The following is a 23,313-nucleotide window of genomic DNA, read 5'->3' as shown; positions in this document are numbered from 1 at the left end:
CGGGGAGGGAGGAGCCCCGGCGGTGGCAACCCGGCTGGGGGAACCTGCTCTACTCTCTTGCCCGTGCGACGTCGTCGCCCTTGCTACTGGGTCTCTTCCCTTTCCCCAGCCGCCCGCCGTCTAGGAAGTGGAAGGACCTGAAAGGTTTGTTGCACGCCTTCCCCTTCCTACAGGGTTGGACACAGCCTGAGGCGTCGGCTGCCGCCGTGCTGGCCTTTCTCGCCTTGCCCAGGAAACAAAAGTCCGCCCTCGACCTCGCCGTTCTCTGTGCAGCCTTCGTCCTCCGGCCTCCCCCTGACGCGCCTGCCTGCCCTTTCTCTTGCTTTCACACCCCGCAGACGCCTCGGGAGCGGCCGAGACCGAATGGAACGGCGCCAGCCGTCCACGCAGGGAGCGGCAGGCGGGTGGAAGGTGGAAGTGGGTGGCTCCGGCGGGCGCGTGGAACTGGGAGAAGCCGAAAGTAGGCCATGTGGCTGGAAACACTGTAGCATGGGCCGCCGAGGAAAACGCGGAAGCGGGTGGTGGGAAAGTATTCCAAACGTGGAATGAACCGACAACAGAAGCCGGGCCCTATCAGCAGCTTTAGGAAAGCCCTGCAAAGCTGCAAGTCGGCTTGCGACTTCTCCAGAACTCTTCATCAGGCTATCCACACACACAAAATAAGCGAGAGAGAAGCTGTTGCAGGTCTGATTCTCTGTGGATGCCGATACATAAGAACGTAAGATCCAACCACTGATATGTCAAGCCCGCCAATAAATAGGGCTTTTCCCTGATGGTACCAATAATAGCATTGGTATTCAGAAGTTTGCTCCCTGTGAATATGGTAACCAGCAGTCATTGAGCCTTGGATCTATCTAACGCCCTTTTAAAGCTGCAAGGAAGTTAACACCAGCTTTAGTTTGGCTTGTTAGGAATGTAAACTGTGTTTACTAAAACAAATATTTAAACCATCAAACTATAAAACAACATTTGAATGCAAATAAGAATATTAGCTCTGCTACTGATTTTAAAGAAAATGTGATTCTAGTGTCTAGAAAATTAATAGGAAGCTCAGCAGTGGAAAATGCACAATCTACAGGCACAGATAATCCTGAAATGCACCAAGTGATCCTTGGCTAGTTTTATAGTCCTTTAAACATTTAAGCGGTATATAAATGTTAGGCAAATCCTTACTGTTTGAACCATTAGTGTTTCACATGACTGTTGTACATCCTCTTTGTCATGGTCATCAATCGGTATAGGACTTCCATGAAGACTTACCAGATATGATGATGAACAAGACTGATAAGAGACCGCAACAGGTAGGCAGAAGAGCCGGGCACAGAAACAGATTTTATACAGCCAGGATTTTTGCAATTTTACTTGGCAATCCCAGTGGCCACATGTAGTAGGAATTTTGTAATGAGAATTACAACTGCCATTCTATACATTATTTATTTATATATTTTTATATTTCTATGTCACCCCTCAACAGTGTTGGAGTGGCTAACAGCAGTTTAACTTTCCATACAAAAATATAAATCATTTTCATATACATTAAAAACAAATATGCTCCATCTTGGATACCTGGGGGGAGTTCAAATTTAAACCAGCCAGGCATAAGATGGCGGGGATGAACAGAACAGGGGGGGGGGCATACAGATGTCAAGAAGAGTTGGCCTTGGCCTTTATCTTAAACCCGATGGAAAAGTGCTGTTTTCCTTTGAAAGTTCCCATAGGGCCTGGATCTCTGTTGGCAACTGAATCCAACAGACTGGAGCCCTGGCTCTGGTTGAGGCCAGGTACACTTCTCTTGGGCCACAGAATATCAGTAAAGTGGAGCTAGTTGAGCGAAGTGCTCTTGATGCAGGGGGTGTATTCAGAGTGACGTTCACTAAGATATGCAAGTTCCAGACCATGTTAGATCTTGAAGGTTAAAACCAACACCTTGAACCTGATCCAGGACTCAACTGGCAGCCAGTGCAGCTGCTGGAGAACAAATCGAATGTGGATTTTCCACAGTGTCCTTGTACGGACTCGGGCAGACACATTTTGGACCAGTTGTAATTTCTAGGTTAGGGTCAGGAGTAAACCCGTGTACAGTGAGCTGCAATAATCTAGCCTGGAGGTGACTGTCATATGGATCATTGTGCCTAGGTGTTCTGGGTCCAGGTAGGGTGCTAGTTGCTTCACTTGGCATAGGTTGAAAAATGCCTGTTGAGGTACTTTTGTGACCCATACTTCCATAGAAAGGGAGGCATTGAAAGTCACCCCAGATTCCTGACAGTCTGTGTTGTTTGCCAGTGCACTCCATCAAGACAAGGAAGTTACACTTGAACTTCTCATCCCTTCCTTCCCAGCCACAGGACCTCTGTCTTCAGTGGCTTTGTTGAAGCCATTCCATCACTGTTCCTAGGCACCTGTACAAGGAGTTGGGTGGAATGTTCAGCTGGCTGCTCATCAAAAGATAAACCTGGCTGTCATATTGATAACACTCAAGCCCAATATTAAATAATATTGGGGAGAGGATTGCACCATACAGCACTCCATATTGGAGTTGACAGTGGCATGATAGTTCTTCCCTTATAGCAACCCAATTTTGGGGAAAGGAGATCAGCCATTATTCCCCATGTTGGCAAGGCAGTGAGCCAGAATCTCATGATCTACTAGATCATGGGTAGTCAGCCTGTGGTCCTCCAGATGTCCTTGGACTACAATTCCCATGAGTCCCTGCCAGCAAATGCTGGTAGGGGCTCATGGGAATTGTAGTCCATGGACATCTGGAGGACCACAGGTTGACTACTCCTCTACTAGATCAAATGCTGCTGTGCGATCTAGAAACACAAGCAATGCTCATCTGAATTTGAAGGTCATTTGTCAGAATGATCAGATTCATTTCAACCCCATGGCCAGGTTGGAAACTGGACTGGAGTGGATCCAAAACTGATGCTTCATCTAGGTATACTGTTAATTAGTCCAGAGCCACTCATTCAATTACCTTCTCCAGATGGGGTGATAGCTGGCTGGGTCCTGTGGATCCAGCTATTGTTTCTTCAATAATGGCTGGACCACAGCATCCTTCATCCTCACTGGGAATGTCTCTGAAGACAGAGAGAGATTAATCATTTCTTGGAGAAATTTCCAGATCTTATCATCTGATTTAAGGAGCCATAAAAAAAAACAGGTCAAGGGGGCAAATGGTTGGCCTCATAGAAGCTAGCAACCTATACACAGTGTGAAAGCCACCTAAAGTTTTCAAAACTATCTCTTGAAGGTGGCCAAAGAACCTCCAGTTCTCTTAACTGTTAAGGCTTGGTGGAAAGTTGCAGCAGATGAGCAAGATTTTGCCCATGAAGTGGTTCACAAAGGCCTTACAGTTTAAAGTTGATTGACTATCATTTGAGTGTCTTTCTTCGAGGGCAGTAAGGGACTGAATTGGACTGGGTGTGAGCTTCAGGACACAATGGAGGCTGCATAGAAATACCTCTTTGCAGCCTTCAGTGCCATCTCTTAGGCTCTCATCAGCATCCTATAGGATGTTCTTGCCACTTCATCCTCTAGTAGGAAAGACAAAGATCACATAATTAGTAGGAAAGGCAAAGAGAAAGATGAATCTGATCATGTTAAATTGCTTAGCTGTGGTGCCCCATTAGCGACAGCTTAGTTATCAATGGGGAGGTAGCTGGGTTGCCAGAGGCCCTTTACAGCCATCAGTACCTGAGCACTTCTGATTGGGAGTGGGGGCGGGGGCGGGGGCAGGATGAGGACAGCAGCCAGTGGCATTGGGACAAGATGTTCAGGTGTGCTCCTGCCTGCTTCCTCACCTTTTCCATGTCTTGTGGAAATAACCTATGTTCAGTTTCTGAACAAGGTCATAGGCACTCAAATTCTGCTTTGCCTCCAAAAAATATCTAGTTTGGTCTCCTGTGCTCTATGAGCTACCACTCTACTAAAACTTAGCTGGTGTTTTGAATTGTGTAAAAGATGCACTGGAGGAAAAGTCAGGATGTAATTCATACAACATGCAAGGCTAGTGAGCACTAGCTGTGGCTAATGGACCAACTTAAATACTTAAAGTATTTCAAATTTTCATTTTATGTGAATAGAAGGGGAAAGCCCCTTAATGAAGTTCTCATCCTGGCTAAAGGTGGTTTGTGTTGTTATATTACTATGTTCTTGGTAGTGGTAGTAAGGCTTCTGGGATTCCCCCATCCCAATTTTTTCTCCACAAGTTCTTCAAGTACAAACTAAAAACATGTCCTGAGAAGAGGTAGCAAACACAGCAGAAGACATAAAAAGGATACAGGATGATCTTGAAAGGCTGGAAAACTGGGCTAGAATGAATAAAATGAATTTTTAATAGTAATAAATGTAAAGTTCTGCAGTTAGGTATGAAAAAACAAATTAATTTTATAGGATGAGGGAGATTAGCATTAGTATTATGTGCAAAAATTAGGGATTTTAGTAAACCATACAGTGAATATGACTCCGTAATTAAAAAGTCAGATGAGATTTTCATTCATTCATTCATTTTATATATTTATTTTTAGATTTTTGCTCCACCACTCTCAACCAAAGTCATCTCATGGCAGCTTACAATACAAGTAAAAAAATACAGTATAACTTTATCAAAAGAAGGATAGTGTCCAGATTGTGTGAGTTGATACTCTTCTCTGATTAGACCTCACTTAAAGTACTGTGTTCAGTTTTGGGCACCACAATTATAGAAGTATGTAGACAAACAAGTGCATCCAGAGGAGGGCAACAGAAATGGTGAGGTGTTTGGAGACCAAGACATGTGAGGAAATGTTGGGGGAGTTTGATCTGTTTAGCCTAAAGATAAGATGATTAAGAGGTGATATGATAGCCATGTTCAAGTACTTGAAGGGCTGTCACATAGAAGATGGGACAGAGTCGTTTTCTGTTGCCCCTGAGGATTAGACCAGAACAAACAGGTTGAAATTAATTCAAAATAATTTTCAGTTAAACATCTGGAAGAAGTTCCTAACAGAGCAGTTCCTCAATGGAACAGGCTTCCTCGGGAGGTGGTGGGTTCACCTTCTTTGGAAGGGACCAAGCCCTATGAAGATAGGTTGAGGGACTTGGGAATGTTCAGCCTGCAGAACAGGAGGTTGAGAGGGGATATGATAGCCCTCTTTTTTGAAAGGTTGTCACTTGGAGGAGGGCAGGATTCTGTTTCCGTTGGCTGCAGAGGAAAGGACACGCAGTAATGGGTTTAAACTACAAGTACAACGATATAGGCTAGATATCAGGAAAAAATTTTTTTCACAGTCATAGTAGTTCAGCAGTGGAATAGGTTGCCTAAGGAGGTGGTGAGCTCCCTCTCACTGGCAGTCTTCAAGCAAAGGTTGGATACACACTTTTCTTGGATGCTTTTGGATGCTTAGGGCTGATCCTGCATAGAGCAGGGGGTTGGACTAGATGGCCTGCATGACCCCTTCCAACTATGGTTCTATGATTCTAAGTTTTAAAGCAGAGGCAAGATAGCCACATCAAAGAAATGCTGGTTCTGTGAACTTAGCCAGATTGTATGTGGGGCAGAAGGGACTGTGTTGGTGCTTGGCTCTTGTGGCCCTTTCTTGCATGCCCAGGAAAATGCCGATCTCCACTTTGGAATCAGAAGGCGAATTTCTTCCAGGGTAGATTTGCTAGGGATTCTGGTATTTGGGGGTGGGTGTAATCTGGGCAGGGAATTGGAGTCAGTGTGGTGGGCAGGTAGTAGTGAATTTCCCTTATTCCCCAGGGGGTTGGACTAGATGGACCTGGATCACCCTTCCAACTCTTATGATTCTATGACTGTAGTACTTTCAGCCTCTGTTGAACTCGAGAATAGTATTGTTCAAGAATATCAACTGCTATGAGCAAGCCAAAATTAAGTTCCTTTTACTCTCATGTATTATGGTGAGAAAGAAAACGCATACACATTTTCTGCTGAAATCACTGAACACTGTATTTCGCCTTGACTGCACACCATTATTTTGGATTCAAACTGTCATGAGATTTCATGGGACTATTAAAAAAAACTGTTTGTTTTTATCAGCCTAACACATATTTTGATCTGGCTGTTATTCATATGTAATGGTTTTCCAGCCTAACACATATTTTGATCTGGCTGTTATTCATATGTAATGGTTTTCGAGTATGATTCATGTTTTAACAAGCTCCCTTCTGTGACATAGGCCTTTTCTTTCTCCTGAGCTGAAGACAGAATCCCAAATAGTTGTGATGAATACGAGTCTTCATGTAGTGCCTTAATAGCAACCTGTCACAATATGGTTTTTTCATTAAAAAAGAACAAATCATTTACAAGTGTCTTATAAGCTAGTTATGTATACATATGTGTCACTCACTGCCTATGGTAGCTGTGCAGCAAGTGTGGCAAGTTAATTGCTCAGAAGAAATTGTTACATGCCTTCTGGTGAAAAATTAATTGTGAGACCAAGGCTATAATGCCATGCATGCTTGTTTAGGAATGTCCTCTTGAAATTAGGGGGGTAAGTAAGAAGAACCCTGCAAGACTAGGCCAATAGCTCTTCTGTTCAACATCCTGTTTCCCACAGATCCCAACAAGATGTCCCAGGGAGCCCACAAGCAGAGGCACAGAGGGCAAAGCAGCCTCTGATGTTGCCCCTAGTAATGGGTATTCAGGGACATGCTACCCTTGAAGATTCTAAACATGGAGCACCCTCCATGCTTAGCTATGGTTATTTTTCATTCCAAGAATGTCCTAGTAAACGCCCTTAGGACTAGGCTGCAATACAAAATGTAATATATAATATACACATTAAAAAAAACTATTTAATTGATGCCACATAAGCATCTAATCTTGATGACTTGCAAGTTATGGCAGTTCTTCAGGCTCAGTTCGGCTTCATGTTTTTATCACAGTGACAGTGGATGATGATTGTTGCCAGGGATGGCATACTTGTTAAGGAAGTTTATCTGCTTGGACAGAGTGTAACGCCAGCTGAGAAAGCATCCTGGAATGCTCATATTGCTTGAGGTACATTGTAGAGGGTATAGTCAGGTCTGCTGTACATATCTGAGCTTGCTCAGCTGGAAGCTGCAGTGGATTCTACCCCTCTGGCATGTATATCTCGGCGATATGGATACTTGCAAAATGTGTTTACCAGATTCACATTCTGTATGTCCCGCTGTGTGCAAAAATATTACATATTCTGGTTAAAAATAACTTTCAAAATGTAGCCCTACATTTCTATGAGAAATGAACAGTGCAATCCAATGCAAAAGTACTCCAGACTCCGCTCACTGACATCAATAGGGTCAGGCTGAAGTAGCTTGGGATTGGATTGTACTAGACTGGACTGCATTGAACAAGCATCCTTTTTAAAAACTAGATAAGGATGCACCCATCTTAGCTAAGATGTACTAACTCTTGACTCATATTGGTTGTCATAGATTTCCAAGGCTGTTCTTGAAACCATCCCTCTTCTGATTCCTTGCTGCCTCAATTTCTTATTTGGATTGACTTTAGGAAGCAGTAATGGAAAGAGAGACTGGAGTGGGATGCATGGGTGTGGCAAGTGTTTCAGCCTCATTTGATATCTGCCTGTGCTTTTAATGAGTATTGCATTAATTTTCATTATTGTTGTCATTTTTGCTGTTGACAATTCAAATATATTCAGGAAAAATAGTTAAAATATACTTAACTTACTTATACTAACCTGTTTATCACTGCTTCAAATTTGTGAGTCTTGGATTAGCTTTATTATCAAAAAATGAAGGAACAGAAAGAGGCTTCCTTGGAAGGCTGGACAAAGAGGAGGGAAATGCATATTTTGATAAAGGAGAAGATGAAAAGACATTGTCTCAGGTCTTCTGAGGAAGGCTACATCCAGATTCTTAAGGAAAGTGGCTGTCCTTGCACTGGAAGTTTACTGTCTTCAGGTTGTGACCAGTTGTAGTTGAATACCAATGGGTCTGGACTTGTTATATGAGTTCTTTAACAATCAGTCAATAAAGTTCACAGGATTATAAAATGGGGGGGGAAAGATATGGGAATCATGGGGGATATTTCTATTTGTGATTCTGTATCGTGTGATTCATGAGGCATGTCAAGTTACCATCTAATTTATCATATAAACACAACTGTTAAATTCTGGATCTGGTTCAAGCATATGCATTAAATTAATGAGTCAGAGTTTCTTCTGCAGATGGCAGTTGTGCTAGTCCAGCATTTACATATGATTTTAGTTAATCCTGTTTTATTTTCTAATTTAATGATCATTTTGGTTAAAATTTGACCTAATACTGACCAAAGACGAAGGCAGATTTTATAGTATTTATATTATGTATTGCATTTCTTCATTTTCCACCATAGTTACAATGTAAATGAACTCGTGTTTTAACTAGAAAAGTAACTAGAAGTACTCATATCTGGAATGATATAACACAGTTGATATATTTGAGAATAAGATACTTAATCTATCGACCTATCAGAGCATGGGAAGCAAGCAGGAGGAACGTGAAGCCCTGATATATGAAGGGGACTCTAACCTAGAAGTCATTACTGAAATTTGGTGGGATGACAGAAGTATTACAATAAAATCAGAGTCCAGTAGCATCTTTAAGACCAACAAGGATTTATTCAAGGTGTGAGCTTTTGAATGCTTGCACTCTTCCTCAGACTATGAACTACCATCATGACAGTGGGAATATAAAGCAAAAATTAATTCTGTTAAATTAGTAAACTGTGTCACACATCCAAATACAGCCGTATGATAATTATTTGCCAAAACAGCCAATCAGTCCCCTTGAATTCAGTTGCAGTTCACAAAAATATAGGAGAAAGAAAACTGTCTATGTAAGTGATCAGTGGCTCCTACCCCACCATTTGCTGCTGGCCCCATCTGTCTCCATACAAGTGTGAAACATTCCTGCAAGTGAATTGCGTTGCCAACTTTCTCATCCCAAGACTGGAGTATTAGTACTTGGTTTTTTTTAATGAGTAGCATTACATTTTATTGATGAGTATACTTGTGATAAAATAGATGAATTGAGGATGGAAGGTCAGTTGAGATTCTCTGGGTAAAAACAAAAGAGGTAAGAAAGACCAGTCATATTGTGGTAGGGTTCTGCTATCACCCAGAGTTGGATGAGACACTCTTAGGCCAGATTACAAAGTTTTCAAGGAGACTGGACACAGTGATCATGGGAAATTTCAACTACCCAAATATCTGTTGGAAGTCAAACTCTGCTAAAAATAAATTTCTGACTTGTCATGCTGATAACTTCATTTTCCATAAGATAGAGAAGGAAACAGAGTCTGTTGTCTTGGGTTTAATTCTCACCAACAGGGAAGAATTGGTTGATGAGGTAGAAGTAGTGGGCACCTTGGATAGTAGCAGCTATGTAATGTTGGAATTTAAGAAGTTTCCCCACCCTTTTTTTTTCATTACCTTATGGGAGTGGCTTACAATCACATTTCCTTCACCAACCCCTACGCCCAAAACAGTACCCTGTGAAGTAGGTGGGGCTGAGATAGCTCTAACAGAACTGCTCTGTGAGAAGAGCTGAAACAGGACTGTGACTAGCCTGAGGTCATCCAGCTGGCTGCATGTGGAGGAGTGGAGAATCAAAACTGGCTCCCCAGGTTAGAGGCCACTGCTCTTAACTACAACACTAAGCTGGCTCTTGGAGAAATGAAAAAGCTGTGTGTGTGTGTGTGTGTGTGTGTGTGTGTGTGTGTGTGTATATATATATATATATATATATATATATATATATATATATATATATATATATATATATATATATATATATATATATATATAGGACTTTAGAAAAGCTAATTTTAATAAACATACATTTATATATATATAAATAAATAATGGACTTTAGAAAAGCTAATTTTAATAAACATACATTTATGCTCGGTAGAATCCAATGGTCAGAATTACTTAAGGAGAAGAGAGTTCAAGAGGCTAAGTTGGATTTTAGAGATTTTTGGTGGAGGGCTTGCAGAGAGTGGCTAGTAATAAATCCAAATAAAGATGATGATAATAATAATATAATAATAATAATGACTAAAATAGGGGTCAGTGTGGGTGGACAGGTAGTGGTGAGTTCCTGCATTGTGCAGGGTGGCTAAATAAGCAGCTTACTATGGATCTGAGAATTAAAAAGACTCAGGAAATGGAAGGAGGGCCATATAACTAATGATGAATATAAACAACTATTCGGTGCTTGTAGGGAGTGTTAGAAAAGCTAAAGCTCAGCATGAGTTTAGACTAGTGAGAGATAATAAATACAGCAAACAAGGATTCTTTGGTTATGTTCAAAGGAAAAAAAAGTGGTAGACCCATTATGGCAAGAGGAAAGTAGAATTTAAGCAGATGGTGAAGAGAGAGGAAGACTGCAACATTCTCATTTTGCTTCAGTCTCCTCTTGCAAGGGAGATATTACTCAACCTGGAAAAAAGAGAATTCATGATGTCTGGATAGGCATGGAGTGGATAAATGAAACCAAGTCCTCATAGCCATATGAATTGGATCCAAGGGTACTAAATAACCCGCTATGTAATTTTGGAGTCTATGGCCATTATATTTTAAAAATAATTGTTGGAGAAAAGGTAAAGTGCAAGAAGACTGGAGGGGAGCAATTGTTGTCCCCATCTTCAGGAAGGAGAAAAAGGAAGATCCAAGTATAGTGGCGTATCTAGCTAATTATGTGACTTGGGCAGCTGAACAGGGCTTGGTGATACAGGGGTGGGGTGGTGAGCTGAAGTCTGTAACTGCCCAAAAGAAATGCCTCCCTGGTTGTTTGTGCCCTGGGTCTGCCCTGTTGCCTGACACCTTCTTCCTTGGTGGCAGCAGAGGATCCGACCACCTCAGGGTATAAGGTCCCCCATTAATCCAGATGAAAAGCCATGAGAGTTTGCACTGGCTTGGGTGGCTGTTGGGTAGAATGGTGCAACCTGCCTCAGGTTCCTAGCAACTGACTGAGTCCACCCTGTTGTCTTATGTCCTGACACCTTTCCCATGGGCAGCAGTGGAGGGGTCAGTTGTCTAGGGCTGCGAGTCCCCCCATCAGTTTAGAGGGTAGGCCAGGGGGAAGGTGCCAGAACATTAGGCAATAGGGTGGGCCCAGGTGGATGCCATAGACCTGAGGCCATGGGGGTTTGTGCTGGTCTGGATGGCCCTTGAGTGGCAGGCCATTGTGGAGGAGTGCCACACCCCCCATAGGTCCACAGTATCTGGACAGGCCACTACCATTGTTCTGCAATCCTTCACCTGCAGGACATCAAGCATGGGTGGAGGGCACATAGGACCACTGGAAGCTCTGCTGCAGGCAGGGCATGAGTCACAGCCTCTGTGGCTCCCTTCTGACCCAGCTGTACGGTGCCCAGGGCCCATTCTCTGGCTGTCACCCCTGAAATATGTTTCTATCCAGGTAACATTCAACCCATCTGTATGCTGCCTATTTGTGGAAAGGTTTTTAAATAGTCCTTGATCATTTAGAAAATATGGTTTTGATTGCTAAGAGCCAACATGGTTTCCTCAAGTACAAGCCATGTCAGACTTGCTTATCTTCTTTTCTGAAAGAGTTATTACATATTTTAACTTGATTCCATTAAGGTTTTTGATAAGGGTCCACATGATATTCTGGTTGACAATTTAAGTCAGGCCCAGGGACCTTGCCTGATTTCATTTGTTTGATTTAAAAGCCTATTGTCCCTGGGAGAACCAGGTGCCATAAGCCAGGCACCTCAACCAGGTGGTAGGTATTGGGAAACTCCTTTCTATTGCTGAGACCTCAGACAGACGTTGTCAGAGTACAGTAGTGGGGCTGAAAACAGACAATACATTGGGAGATCTTGACTGGATTTTCCAGTATCATTTAAGAAGAAGAGTTGGTTCTTATATGCTGCTTTTGTCTACCCGAAGGAGTCTCAGAGAGGCTTACAATCACCTTCCCTTTCCTCTCCCCACAACAGACACCCTGTGAGGTGGGTGAAGCTGAGAGAGCCCTGATATCACTGCTCGGTCAGAACAGTTTTATCAGTGCTGTGGGGAGCCCAAGGTCACCCAGCTGTCAGCGTGTGGGGAAGGAGTGGGGAATCAAACCCAGCTCGCCAGATTAGAAGTCCCCACTCCTAACCACTACACCAAGCAGGCTTTCCACAAAACAAAATTACAGTAACAGCGAGGCCACATTTGGATCAGGGTCACACAAATAAGGCAGAAATCCTTCCATCCATTAATTGATGCACATTTTTTCTAATCAAAACTGGCCTGACAATACTTTTACAGAAACAAAACATGGCAAACAATGAGGTATTCTTTCCATGTGTTATGTCTGAAGAATTAATAAGGCATGGGGAGGTTCATTAGCATAATCTTGTAGTAACAGAACACTTAAACCTCCTTTTCTATACCCATGTGTCCTAAGCCATATCCATGTGACAGTAATTTAACTTTTTGAAGACAAAATGGTTTGTGACTCTATCTCATCTTGTCTAACTCCAAGGCAAATTGACCAATATTCTGAATTGGTATAAGGCTTCATCCATTGTTCATGTCAATGCCTTTTTCACAAATGGTGGCTAGTAGGTATATTCCTTATTTCTTCCAACAATGCTGGTTTTCATCATTTGTCTTAGAGTAGCAATAGCTGAGTAGGAACAACAGGAAACTGGGGGCAAAAAGAAGTAAAAAGAAGGGAAATTAGTGTGAGAGAAGAATCGGAAAAGTGCAAACACAAAGCAGGACAAGGCAAAGCAAAGTAGTAGGAACAGGAAGGTTGAGTAGGGACATAGCTATTCAATCTGCTGTTGCCTATTAGTGGACAAATCAGTATTTCTTGTAAATGAATCTCCTCCATCTCTTCCACAATGCAAGTTGTACATTAATGACAGTTAATGACACAGTTAATCCCTTTGTGATTCAGCATCAAAGGCAGCGTCTTTTGTTCATGATGACAGTGAGTCACATTTTAAGTGTTTGCAAAACAGTGTTTTCCTAAGTTCAAGAGTCACTGTATTATAGCTTGCAATTAAGTTTATCTCCATCACAGTTGCCTGAAATAAAAACATCTTACTCAAGCAAAATAAATTACTGCATCTCTTGGTCAGTCAGTTAATATTGAGAATTCAGTTGGAAGGTCACAAGAAGAAAATTCTGATATATGTATTCTACTTTTGATGAATCCTTGACTCTTTGTACATAGTACAATTACTTTAAAGCAAAAACTTTCAAATGGTATTGTTCTGACAAGTGTACATAGTTTCAGTAAATGTACAAAGAGGCATGAGTACAAAGGATTAAAAGGCATATTCAGTAAATCACACTATTAATGTAGACTGCTCTAGCAACATGTAAACAGACCCAAAGTTAATTGCCCTTGTAGATACAGTAATCTCTTTGACTCCTAGCATTTATAATTTACTTGTTGAATTATCCATTAAATATTTACTTTTATTTTGTATCCAGTAATGTCTTTAGATAGCTGAAATTAATTATTCTAAAACAGTTCAAGTGTGTTTTTAAGCATTATTTTATAGTCAACTGTTTGGATCCTGAGTAGCCTTTCTGTGGGTGGGTAAATTTCACCAATTCTTCCTTTCTAGGTGTCCTAGGACTTTTCCCAAGCTATTTCAAGAAGTCCCCCATCCCTCAGGATTCCTGGGGGATGCTGCAAGAAGGGAGAGTTGTGCAAAATTGTTCCTCCATGTTGTGCCCAAGGAAAGTCTTAAGTAGGATCTAAGCTTATTTAGAAGTTATTTGGTCCTGGATAAAATATGGTGTTGAGCATACATATATGAAGTTGGTGTAACTCAAAGTGGAAAGCCTCTGCTTTAGTACTGGGACACCCTATCAACACATGATCTTTGGGAGCCCCTCTGCAGTTAACAACCTGCCACACCCCTGGACAAAGTAAACTGTCAAACAAAAATCTGTCCAAAGACAGTTCCTGGTATTCTGTCAGACCTTGTGCCAAAGAATTACAACCCGAGGTGGGAAAATTCAGCTAATATGAAAGCAGACAAGATCATTGGCCTGATTTATCAGTTGCAGAAAGCAGCATTAATTCCAGTGCTTTTTTCCTATCCTTTATTAATAAGTCAATAATAAGCATAAAACAGCTCTTAAGCACAGCAAAACAGATAAAACCAGCATAACTTTGGAATAGAGAAAGGCTGCATATACCTTACCTATTGTTGACAACAAGCCAATAAGATGATGATATGTAGGATCATTCCTGCCCCCCCCCTTTTGTATATAGGAACTATGACTGCATGTTTCCAGCCTATAGCAATAGTTCCTGAGACATTCATTTGAGTGAAAAGTATGGGGTAGTAGATTACTCCACCATACCAGATTGGCGTTCAGGAGATTGACTGGTATTGTCAAGCCCGGGGCCTTGCCTGATCACATTTGCTCAACTAAAAAGCCTACCGTCTCTGGGAGAACCAGGTGCCATAAGTCAGTCTCAGGTGGCTCAACTAGAAGAACCCATCTGAGTCAAATCCAGAGGGCTTTGCAGAGATAGAGGTAAAATGATGATTCCAAGTCTCAGGAGTGATACATAATGGAATATTGGACATTGGTAATCTCCCTTGATTCCTTCTTGTTGAAATACATTTTACACACACACACAAAACAGGTTTCTGCCTCATCCTGGTTTTCTGACAGAATGTGCGGTAAAATGTCCTTAATAAGTAAACAAAATCTCACCGAACTGATGCTAAAATGTATTTTGCCCCATTCTCCACTTAGACATTTGTTGAGGACAAAGTGACTGTTATCTGTATAGGAGCTTCCCATTCCAACACCGAAGAAGCTTCAATCTTCATATGCAAAAGTAATTTTTCCACTAATGGCATTCCCTACACATGTAAGAAAAGCTGTATGGTTGCATCACATGGACAGTGTAATCTACTTCACTATCCTCAAGGGCTTGGTGAAGTGAATGCTATTTATTATAGAACAAGTGGTTTTGAGTGGCACGATGTAAGGCAAGTAAAGCCATTTTTAATTAATGTAATTGTTTATTTTGCCTTTTCTCAAAGCTGACACCAGATGCATGGCTTTGTAAACAACTGGTTCTGTGGTAAGAAGACATCAGAAATGACTTGCGTTTGCCAGTTCACAACTGCAGAAAAAAATGATGGGTTTATCAGGGAGCATCGCTAATGAATTGTACTGAAACAAGAAAATAAGACAAGACTGGGTTGATCTCAAAGTAACATCAGTAGAAATAAAAGAGGCATTAGTGATTTCTACAGATGTTTGCACAGGATGCATACAGTTGATGTAACAGGTGGTTCTCATGCGTCTGTTTACAAAACACCTTTCATGACCATCTGAGCAAGCAAAATAATCTTTTAGGATTTGCTTTCACTTTTTAAAAATGTAACAGTATAGCAGAAGGGCTGTTTTCTGCATGTGGAAAGGTCCTTTTGGACCTCTCCTTTCTGATGTAAATGAGCAAAATGTCGGCTGACGAGATGACATCTTCACTTTACTCAGAATCACATAGAGAATGATACTAAAAAAATCAGACTAATGATTTCCAGTTGAAAGCTTTTTCCCCTGTATCGAATTATAGGGCTTCAATTTTAAAAGCTTATATCATGGAAGAAGGCTTCTCTTGCAAATAGCTCTTGCTTGCAACAAATGTGTTGTGTAAAGTACTGTAGGAGAGAAAACATGAATAGATATGGGAATAAGTTATAAATATTCTAAGTAAATAAAGCATCAGAGAATACAATATTGTACTGGAGTGTTGTTTTTAAAGCACTGTCAATAGAGCTCAATTTTTTCCCAGGCTGGATTCTTGTACTGTAATCAGTTCTGTAACAAGGAGGAGTTCATCTCTCTCCTCCACCCAGTATGCATTTCATCTTGCAGACATTAAAGGGGGGCTAGTATGGTGTAGAGCAGTGGTCCCCAACCTTTTTATTACCGGGGACCACTCAACGCCGGGGACCACTCCCCGGGGACCACTCAACGCCTTTTACTGAGGCCCGGTGGGGGGGGGTAGTTTACTCCTCTACTCTCAACCACTGCCCTAGCGCTCTCTGATCGCTATGGTAATGTTTAAACATCCCTTCAAAATAAGATACAGACACGCCACAACAATGAAGTGTGTTGTAAAGGGCTGGGGGGGATGAAGTAAAGGACCGGGGGGGGGGGAGAAGGCATCCTTTGGGGCCCACCTCCAATTAGTCGAAGGATCACATGTGGTCCGCGGCCCACAGGTTGGGGATCGCTGGTGTAGAGGTCAGCAAGGGTCTATGAGACCTGGAAGCAAATGCTTGTACAGTCATAAAGCTTGCTGGGTGGCCACAGATCCATCATGTTTTTTTTTCTTTCCAGAAGAAGGGTAGAATAAAAAAACAAGAAGCGTAAAAGGTAGGTATAGTGGCAGACTCCTTAGCCTGCCCCTCATCCTTGCCACCACTTGACAGTACAGTAGGGGAAATGAGAGGGGAGGGGGCTCTTCAGTATCACCTTGACGCACAAAATCACTTCCAGCACAAATCCGGAAGTGACCGCATCAATGCAACAGCAGATCACAGATCAATTCTTCCATTGGGTGCTAGAAAGGTACACCTAGCAACCCTAATAGATGGAAGGAAGGAAAGATAGATTTTTAAAAGTATGAAAAGCCCACCAGGGTAAAGGATGGCAGTCCTATTGGCACAATAATTAACAAAGTGCTTTCTTTTTGAGCACATACTTTTTTGACAGTTTCAGAGGATAGCGAACTTGGTCTGCAGCAGAACAGCTAGATTTGAATCCAGAAGCCTCTTGGGAGACCAACAAGATTTTTTGGGCTTAAGCTTTCAAGAGACAAAGTTCCCTTTCTTAGGTATGTATCTAATTAAAGAGCTTTGACTCTCAAAAGCTTATGCTTTTTGAAGGTGAAGAATGGCAGGAATTAAGAAAGCATGTTTCTTATTAATAGATCTGAACAAGAGTTATTAGTCTACAAAGGCCTACACAATTCTTGGTTGCTTAGGATGTTTTCCACACTGACTTGGATGAGATTTTGGGACAGGAAACCTTCACAAGGCTGTCACAATTTTTTTAAATGTTACAGTTAATTGGACATGTTAACGTAGATTGTTTCGCCACCCCCCAAAAATGTAAAATAAGATTGGCAACAAACTAAACAAAATGAGGTATTTCAAATTAATTTCCTATTCTTAAATATCCTATATTATTTTATCTAACTCAATGCTTTCCTGACCTGAATAGCCTAGACTAGCCAGATCTTAAAAGCTAAGTAGGATCAGTCCTGGTGTTTGTTTGGATGGGAGACTACTAAGGAAGCAATGGACCACTAAGACTTGCAGTGGAGGCAGGCAATGGCAAAACACCTCTGAACAACTTTTGCCCTGGAAACCCCATAGGGTTGCCTTTAAGTCACCTGTCACTTGATGGCAAAATGAATTTAATTAATCCTTCCTAATTATGTGCACATTTTTTGAAAAAAGAATATTGTATTTTATATTGTAAGTTTAGAAACCTTAGTGAGGCTGTCATTCTTCAACTTGGCTAATGGTCTTCCTATCTTTTGTAGATTTCTTAGGCAAACAAAGAGTAGATAGGCATATCTCCATACCAAAGTTCTCCCAATTCTTTCTACAGCCCAATAAAACCTCAGTCCATTCCCTTTTCATATATGTGACTCAAAGGTATCATAGAATGTAATTTTGACAGTTTTTACTTAAGTCATACGTTTGTCCTAAATGTAACTTCAACTTTTGCTTGGATCTTCCTGCACATATTCCAGGGGTTTCAGCCATTTTATAAGTGTTTCACATGTTTCTATGTGCTGTACTCTTTAGTTTGTTTCTAGGGTTCTCTTGTGTATGGCAGTGCTAGTAAATGTTATACCACTTTTTTCCATTCAGGTTTTCTACTATTATTCACCCTACCTCATGGAGTGTTCTCTTTTTCTTTTGAAGAAAGATAATATTTCAATTGTGATATTTTAAGCTTCTGGATTTTAGATTCCAAATCAGGCAGCAGTAAAGATCTTCCAGTGTAGCCATAAATACTTGGCTTTTGCTGATTCATTCTGTATCATCCCTACAATTAAATTGATTTTGCAGCTTTCTTTGCTTCCATCCCATTTACTGAGAGTACATTTGCTGATCTGGTTTCAGCCTTCATTATCTTGGCTATTGCTGTTCAAGTACTGAAAAAATATTTTGAACTGACCATTTATTAGAAATAGCTTTTTGGTTCAATTCTGAACAGTACAGGTATTTTTTAAGCCAAATATATTCATGTGGAAAATATACTTATTTCTAAACTTACTTCTTCATTATAGGGTAAGAATGGAAACTGTGTAGTGTGCATTTTAAAGAAATCCTTGCAGTGTTTAATATTTGGAGAGTCCAGTGTCCCTTGCATACAATTGTTACAGCAGATTTGTAAGACAAGCAGCTGTTTGCCTTAGGCTACGTTGTTAGTTCACAGTTGAGGGCAAATTTGAGATGGCCTTTCTTGGTTCATGGTTAGGATGCTCAGACACCTGCCAGATCAGCTTATTTTTCATCCACCAGAGGTGTTCAGCAGCCAGTTAAACTGGATGTTCATGTCTTGTTTGCAAGAAGGACTTATTTGGCAGCCATAGAATCATGGTGTTGGAAGGGATCTCCATGATCATCTAGTCCAATCCCTGCACAATGCTGGAAACTCACAACTACTTGCCCACCCACAGTGACCCCAATTTTATGTCCAGATGATGACCCCCAACTAACCTTCAGTAAATTAAAGGGAAGGAATCAGAAATCCATTTGCAGCTGATATAACTTAGTTTCTTCTGGTGTCCCACACTGGGAACCTTGCCATCTCCCAGACTTGCTGAGATGCAGGAACACGGCTAATTTCCCTCCTCTTCCCACAACCTCGTTCTCTCAGCTTGGGTTGCAAAGCAATGAGCTCTTTATCATTTCCCTTTTTTCTTTTCTTTCTTTTTTGCAATGAAGAATTCAGAGGCTAAGAACTCAGAGTAAGAAATACCTTCCTGTAAGACAGAGAGAGCAATGCCATTAGAGAATGAGTCTGAAAACTTGGACATAATTGATTGCATTAATTTATCAGAATAAAATAAGGATGTATTCCTCTGGAGATTTAGCCTTGCGATACCTCAGTGTGTCCTAAATAAACTTGTGATTTGGTAGTATATTTATATGTCACACACACAGTTGTTGGGTGGCATTTTATGTCCATAATAATCACATCAGACAAGCACTCCTAGTACAACCTAAGGGTGTGCATTGGACATATTTTTAGCACTCACTGCCCCTTGGTGAGAGTCTGGTGAAGCACAATAACTTTTGGCTGCTTATGGATAATTGCTGACTTGCCAGGCACTGCTGTCCCTCAAGCACTGCACTGCCTCATCAACAACTACACTTGGGATGTCATGTGGAAAATGATAGGCTTGTTTTGCATGAATGTGGCCACTCAATTGCATGTGATGTATTTAATGTTGAAGATTGTACGGGCTCATGTAATTACAACCGGAGTGCTCCTGGAGTCTCTGTGCTCCTAAGGTTAAAACCCATTATGTATAAGTGAGCTGTGCTGTATCTTTTGCTTACTATTTTTACAGCTATTTTTCAAGCAACCTCTGAGAGTACTAGATACCAACTAAGCTCTCCCCCCCTCCCCACTGCTGCCCAGCTGCCTCGTGTAGTCAGTGTTCCGTCAGCAGAGGGATTTCCTTGATGCAGCCAGTCACTGGCACAATGGTATTTCTGTGCCAGCATAATTTCAGTGCCCTGGCATCGTTTTGTGTCTCACTGACACAAAGGAGTTCTGGTTGTTAACCTGTCTTGCTCAGCAGATGAAGCAGGAGGACTAGATTGTTATGTTAGTACTGTAAAATAAAGAGCCTAAATAATAAACAAACTAAATTATTGTGTTCAAAAGAAGAGATGAGTATGCTGTGCCCAATAATTTTGGTAATTAATTCAAGGCATCAATGAAATTCAACCACACCCACTCATGAAGAGTAGTACCCAAAACAGTAGTCAGCTGTTGAACGTCCTGTGTGTGTCAGGTGATTATAAACATCAGTTACGGAATTGCTTCTATGTGAAGCATACGGAAATGTATTGCAAATCACCTCCCACGCATGTACAGCATCATGAAAATATTAATGAACACCAGCCATTGTAATGTGCTCAGTGGCACTGGCTTTGCCTTTTGTAGAACACCAAATGCATGTTCCATCAGCCATTCTTCTTTAACCAGTTTCACATACTTTGCAATCCTGGAATAAGTTTGTGGCTCAGTGATAGATCATTTATTCATTCAGAAAGTTCTTGGTTCAATTTGCAGCTTCTCCAATTCAAAAACTCTGAAAGTTCTCTTCCTAGATAATACTGTGACCAATTCCACACGGAGCTGTAAAATGCATGCTGCCTCCTGTTTGCAAACACGCAACAGGAAACCACACATTTGCACACTTCCTGATGGGAGACCCCTCCTGCATTATCCTGCTGTCTCATCATGGCTTTTTGCCTCTTGATGAGGCGGCAGAGAAGCAGGAAGCATTGACACCCTGAACTTCTCCCCCCACTCCTCCGGTTGTCAATCAACGCAAGCCACCAATCCCTTCACAGCAGTTGTTTGGGGGACTCAAACTCCTCCCCACCAGTACCAAAATTAATTTTAAAAATACACTTCTGCATTGCTTTGGGGAAATTCCACATTTTAAAGAAAAAATTGCCCTTCCACATTCCTTAGATAGCTTTTTGGGATTCTTTGTATAATGGTCTCTCTATATGTTTGGGTAGAATTGTGATAGGCTGATGATTGTTTGAATTCATAATAAATATTTAAAATAAAGAGTATAAATGCCAAGCTTATAGGGAGAGGGCTGCTGGATCACATACCCCCATCCTTCCCCATTCACACCACACTGCCGGAAAACAAATAGGAATGCATTTTAGTTGCCTGATCCCATACACATTAAAGAGAACATTTTATTTTTACTGAGGGCATGTTGTTTTGTGGTCCTGTAGCAATGTGGACCATACCATTTTAAAAAAAAATTCAAGCAAGAAATGGAGAGAGGAGGGTGGGCAAAACTCTATCGAGGTTGTCTCATGTTTCTCCCTCCAGGCAGGCTTGTCCCTGTTTGTGCCCTGATTTGCAGCATGACTTGCAGTGGGAAATCGGTATTTGGCGATTTCCCTCATCATGGAGCAAATCTGACAAAACTTTGCACCACCCACTGCAGAGCGTCAGGTTGCTGCTGATGTCATGTGGAAGCGGCACCAAAACCCGTGAGCAATGAGAGGCTATCCAGGAAAAATTTCTCATGTGGAATCGGTCTGACTTTAATAGACCAGTGGCCTGACTCAACAAGAGAAGAATATGATAAATTAAATAAGTAAATAAGTAACTGCAAGAAGAAGCTTATGTTTATCATCTGTGTTTTGCAGAAAACTTCTGTATTATTCTCGGGATGTATGATCCAGGAATGACAGGATAAAAAGCTACACAAATACGGATGTAAACAAGAACAGCTAAAGAGTTATGTTGGACATTAAGGTCGCAGGACAGCAGAAAAAAAAGGTTGTGTGGAAACCATGGACAAGTGTAACTTAGATTATAAAAAGTGTCTGTATCTGACTGTATCTGTATTGTGTGGCCTGTTCTACATTGTATCAGTGTGTTCTCTGACATGCAAATGTCTACACTGTTACCAAACTGGCAACCCAAAGAATAGTTTTGCTTTTAAATCTGGTGTAGCTAAGGGCTAGGGACAGAGGTTCCTACTAAAAAGAGAGGGAGAAGCAGTCATGGGAGGAGATGGATTTCTCACTTCTCTGGAAGTATGTGATTTATTAATAATCCTCTGCACCCCTTGTGGTGCTGCTAATACTTGGTCCCCATCAAGCTAAAGGCAAAACAAGGCTGCCGATCTGTCAGCCCTATGTATTACACAGAAAAATTTCCTCTAGCCTTTTTTGCTGTAGGAATTATGTGGGTGTTTATACAATCAAAAGAGAGAGAGAGAGAGAGAGAGAGAGAGAGAGAGAGAGAGAGAGAGAGAGAGAGAGAGAGAGAGACAAAAAGCATCCTACAAGACACCCTGAACAAGAAGTGACAAGTCCCATAACCAAATGACATGCAAAAGGAATGTGTGTGGGCAGAGTGTAAAAATAGATCCAGTGTTTTGGTCACATTCCAGTTTGGCTGACAACCATACTCTTGAGTTAAATACTATGGAATCTGTAGTGACTAATAAACTTCCCTGTTTATATAATGATCTGGTGTTTGTTTGCTTGTCTTGCTCTGTTGCTCAGGATGACCATGAACTATAGAAAATACCAGTTATGATTACACAGAATCAACTGCATATAGCTTTTCTTAAGGGCCATGGCCAAGTCGTTTAGGAACCTCACTTCATTTGCGAAAGCAAGTAGGTCCATGCTGAATGAAGGTGTAATAACTGGAATATGTTTTAAAGCCACCAACTTTATAAATTGAAAACAATTTAAGAATTACCTATTTGTCAACCTTAATATATCTAATTCTCAACAGAGCTCCATCTTATTTATTTTGATTTATTTATTTTTTTGATATATATACTGCCGCATTTCCTAAGAACCTGTGGCGGTTCACAGAATAAAATGTTAAAACACAATAAAGGTAAAGGTAAAGGTATCCCCTGTACAAGCACCGAGTCATGTCTGACCCTTGGGGTGACGCCCTCCAGCGTTTTCTTGGCAGACTCAATACGGGGTGGTTTGCCAGTGCCTTCCCCAGTCATGACCGTTTACCCCCCCAGCAAGCTGGGTACTCATTTTACCGACCTCGGAAGGATGGAAGGCTGAGTCAACCTTGAGCCGGCTGCTGGGATCGAACTCCCAGCCTCATGAGCAAAGCTTTCAGGTGGCTGCCTTACCACTCTGCGCCACAAGAGGCTCTTAAAACACAATAAATATATCTAATTCTTTACATGAACCCATCAATGGCTACTTAAATTCAGAGACTAGTTCCATGGACAGACAAGTTGTCTTTTGATTGGATATGATCCCACCTGAGTTACTTCTTTTCATTGTGGGAGCTTCCTGCAGATAATAGTTTTCTACCCAATAGTCTCCAGGCCACAGAAAGCTTCATCTGCTTTTTTGTTAAGAAAAAAGGAGCATGTCCAATAAGAAGGGTAGCTCAAGATCTTTCACTGATTGAGGCTAAGGTGGTAGTAGACAGTGCCTCTCCTACCATGCCACTGCTGCTATAAGGATCTCTTCCTAGACCTCATCCTACCTAAACTCACACATTGGCAGCCATTTAAGGAGCTAGTAAAACT

At 41.3% G+C, this 23,313-nt stretch overlaps 1 long non-coding RNA gene across 1 annotated transcript; it reads left to right on the top strand.

Annotated features, from left to right (window-relative positions):
• The first annotated feature begins 1 nt into the window (after position 1).
• On the top strand, positions 2-22,073 carry LOC143840156 (uncharacterized). The gene is made up of 2 exons (XR_013232052.1): positions 2-144; positions 21,437-22,073. It is a non-coding gene; the product is annotated as an uncharacterized LOC143840156 (long non-coding RNA).
• Positions 22,074-23,313: the final 1,240 nt, after the last annotated feature.

Source organism: Paroedura picta, chromosome 6 (genome assembly GCF_049243985.1).
Source record: "Paroedura picta isolate Pp20150507F chromosome 6, Ppicta_v3.0, whole genome shotgun sequence".
In the NCBI taxonomy this organism is placed as follows: domain Eukaryota; kingdom Metazoa; phylum Chordata; class Lepidosauria; order Squamata; family Gekkonidae; genus Paroedura; species Paroedura picta.
Note: the sequence above shows the minus strand (reverse complement) of the source record. Positions and strands in the feature narration are given on the sequence as shown.